The sequence below is a fragment of the Lipotes vexillifer genome, unplaced genomic scaffold (assembly GCF_000442215.2).
Source record: "Lipotes vexillifer unplaced genomic scaffold, Lipotes_vexillifer_v1.1 scaffold232, whole genome shotgun sequence".
Lineage (NCBI taxonomy): Eukaryota > Metazoa > Chordata > Mammalia > Artiodactyla > Lipotidae > Lipotes > Lipotes vexillifer.
In genome coordinates, this window is record NW_006793997.1 from 1,149,461 (window position 1) to 1,153,445 (window position 3,985).

Consider the following 3,985-nt stretch of genomic DNA (forward strand, 5'->3'; position numbering starts at 1 on the left):
GAAAGAGAGGAGGTAAAGATGATTTGGGACAAAAATCCAACAATGCTAGACAATTGGCTGGTCAGTTCCAGCCAATTCTTGTCAGTTTTGTCTAATCAAAACTGTGTGTGTATGGGACTTCCCGGGTGGTCCAGTGGTTAAGACTCCACACTGCTGGGGGCATGGGTTCGATCCCTGGTCTGGAACTAAGATCCCGCATGCCGTGTGTGTGTGTGTGTGTGTGTGTGTGTGTGTGTGTGTGTGTGTGTGCACTGTGCAACCAGCATAGGTACTGCCTGTTGGAACTCAACCTAAGTTGTTGACCCAGTGTGTGTGTGTGTGTGTGTGTGTGTGTGTGTGTGTGTGTGTGTACACTGCATTTTTCTGGGGAAAGAAAGGAGCAGTGGCTTTAATCAAGACAGCTATACTATAATATTTGATATCAAATAAATCACAAAGGTAGAGCAAATGTGATGGGGTATCCTAGGTTGGATCTTGGGAGCAGAAAAAGAAAAAACTGGTGAAATCTGAATAAAGCCTGTAGTTTACTGAAGAGTATGTACCCATATTAATTTCTTAGTTATGACAAATGTACTGTGGGAAGTTTACATCAGGGGAAACTGGATGAAGGTTATTCAGGGACTCTGTATAATATTTTTGCAACTTTTCTGTAAATCTAAATTTCTTCGAAAACCAAAAGTTTAATTTTTTTTTAAGTGAAGGAAAAGAAAAAGAGATAGAGGACAACGAGGGTGGAAACTTCCAGATCAGACCTTATGGTAAATTAGAGAACAGAAAACGTCTCCACTATAGACATCCAGAAATACAGATAAACTTTACAAACATCCTTTGAAAATTAAGCTGGGCTTCCAAGAAAGTGAGGAAGGCGACCAGGGGCGGGAAACCAAGTTAGAGATGGAAACCAAAGCAGTGGACACATGCGCGGCAGAGCGCTGGGTGTGGTGTCAGCCTCCCTAATACAGAAGCTCGGGCTTCACATCCACACTGGGGAGGGAGTGATGAGACTCGGACCCTCTCACAGAGAGGAGACGCGTGAAGAGACCCACCTTACAGGAAAGGATACGCTGAGTGGGGAGGGGGCAATCCTCCCTCTGTCAGAGAGATGATGATGCAGTTTGTCAGCTTCATCCCAAACTCAGGGAGGAAATGCAAGACTCCCCCTCTGCAGCATCCTTTGGTGAAGTCTGTACCCTTAAATTTAAACACAGTGTTCTAGCAATGCCCCGGGGCTTTTAAGCCATGGGTTTATAATAGTTACATGTTTTAGCTCCAAAATTAGAAAAATAACACAAACTCTACTTCTAATCGGTTGTGTGGCTTAATTTTTGTTAAAGAAACTACAGATAGGCTGAGAAATGTGGACGTTTGCTGTGATGTTTTGTGTTGCTGCCCTGTGGGGTTATTTTACATTTGGGAGTTCTGCCTTCCATCTAGGGCGAGGATTCTATTGACATTTGGTGTCAGAAAACCCTTTGCTGTGGGGCTGTCCTGGTCATTGTAGGATGTTTAGCAGCATTTCTGGCTTCTACCCATTGGATGCTAATAGCACCACCACTTCTATTTTTGACAACCAAGAATGTCTCTAGGCATTGTTTAATGTCCCCTGAGAATCAAAATCACCCCTGGTTGAGAACCAGTGCTCCAGGGTGATCCACTTAGGGGGACCTGGGATGTGGCACTTTCAGATTTAGAACTGGGACAGTCCTGGGCAAACTGGGGTGGTTACATCCCCTACTCCCATCTCTAATATGAATAGTTAGAGTGCAGAATAATTATAGGATGGGTGAGAGTGGGGAAAGTGGTTTAGCACCAGCAAGTATCATACTCTTGGGCTAACTATTCCAGCCAACACCTGACAGACGTGGCCACGTTCTCACCAATGAGTGTCCTGGGTTACAAGTGATGGGTGAAAAGCAGATGGAAATGATTTGCTGCTTCTCATCCATGCAAAGGGGGAACTGCTCCAAAAGCAGACCCCTGGGAATGATTCAGCCAAATCTCTCTGTGTGGAAGGAATGGGCAAAAGACCCCACAGGGAGCTCAGCAACGCCCAGCATCACAAGGGGTCCTTCAGCCCTCTCAGCATCGAGGCAACGTCCTCCTAGACCAATGCTCTCAACTGAGAAAAGAGGAGACCGAAGTCCGGGGAGGGGCAGGGAACAGGGAAGGGCCGAGGTCCTGAGCCCCCTAACTCCATAAGCAAGAGTTCTCTCCCTTTGCCATGTAAGGGAGGGTTAAGAGAGCAAATTCTGAATCAGCTGGCTCCAGTTTGGATACTGGCACACACTGAAAGACAGTTGGCCGGGACTGGTGGGGAGAGGTGGGACAAGGCAGGACTGACCAACGCAGCTGCCTAGGATGGGGGAAGGGCTGGTTCTGATCAAACAGGAAAGCCCAATGGCTCTCATCAGGGACAGGTAGCCCAGATGGAAGCTGCCTGCTTAGCATAGCTCTATTTTTTAAAAAAGCTTTTATTTATTTAAAGTAAATTCTATCTATTTATTTATTTGGCTGCCTCAGGTCTTAGTTGTGGTATGCGGGATCTTCATTGCGGCATGCGGGATCTTTTGTTGTGGCACTCGGGTTTAGTTGCCCCGCGGCATGTGGGATCTTAGTTCCCTGACCAGGGATCGAACCCTCATCCCCTGCATTGGAAGGCGGATTCTCAACCACTGGACCACCAGGGAAGTCCCAGCATAGCTCTAGTGACTAAAGCAACTGTCCCGTTCCTTCCCCAGAAAAATTCATATAGATGCGTATGTGTGCACATACATGCATACAAACTTTTTATTTTGCATTTAATTTCGAGGGATTCACTGGACCCCTGAAGCCCATTAACCTCAGTGATGAAACCCTGAGCTAATCGTTAATAATCATACTATTATGGAGCGTCCGTACATGCCAAGCACTCGGCAACTTTATTTGACCCACTTAGTTGGCCTAGCAACCTGATGGAGCAGGGGCTAACACATGATCAACCATCCTCAGCCCTATTGGTTTCCCATGATGAAGTACCATGTGGATTTTAAAATCAAAGACTTTGGTGTCGGGAGGCCTGGGTCCAAATCCCTACTCTGCCTACTACCGGCAGGATGATCTTGGGCAAGTCACATAACCTAAGTCTCAGTTTCCCTCTACGTGCTTGACACACATCATAAATGCTCAGTAAAGGTGGTCCACTGCTTCCTTATTCATGAGCCCAGCCAGCTATTACAGTGGCTTTGAAGGCAAGATTTCACACCCCTGGGCATCACAAAAGGGACCCCAAAGATCTTCTAGTAGGACAGCTGAGAAGGGAAGGAATGTGCCAGCATCACATGGCATGTCAGGCGCAGAGCTGGAGCTGGGACCCGGGCTTCTGGATCCCAGTCTAACAATTTCACCACTGCCGGGTGCCTGCTCTCACAGATGAGCCACCCAACTGAGTTCCAGGCAGGTTCTCAGCATGCCTTTCTCCCCCAGTCAGTCATCTTCAATCACGGTTTCCAAAAAAAAGTATATGCTAAGAGGCCTCCAGAGGGGCTGAGACTTTAGAGAACTTTAGTGTCTCAAACATGGGGTTTTTGTTTGTCCCTTTTCAGAATTAAGAACACATCCTGAACCCCAGTAGTTCCACGGGCTAAAGATATAAGTAGTCTTGACTACAGTAGGGAAATATACACCTTGGCCAGACAGCCCAGAAGTGCAGATTGAAATAAGATGCCATTTTTTTGCTTTTATATTTGCAAATTTTATATTTTATAAAATTTTATATTTTAAAAATTTTATATTTGCAAAGATTGCCGTTAAAGTGGTAACACTCAGTGCAGGCAAGGGCGCTGTGAGATGGGCACTCTCAGATATCACCATGGGAGTATAAATTGCTTTCAGGAGGCAATTTAGCAAATTGTATCAAAGCCTTAAAAATCTATCCCCAGGGCTTCCCTGGTGGCGCAGTGGTTGAGAGTCCGCCTGCCGATGCAGGGGACACGGGTTCGTGCCCCGG

At 46.4% G+C, this 3,985-nt stretch overlaps 1 protein-coding gene across 1 annotated transcript in view; it reads left to right on the top strand.

The window, feature by feature from the left end:
• CLEC19A (C-type lectin domain containing 19A) overlaps positions 1–3,985 on the top strand; it is a 23,772-nt gene that overhangs the window by 8,088 nt on the left and 11,699 nt on the right. The window lies entirely within an intron of this gene.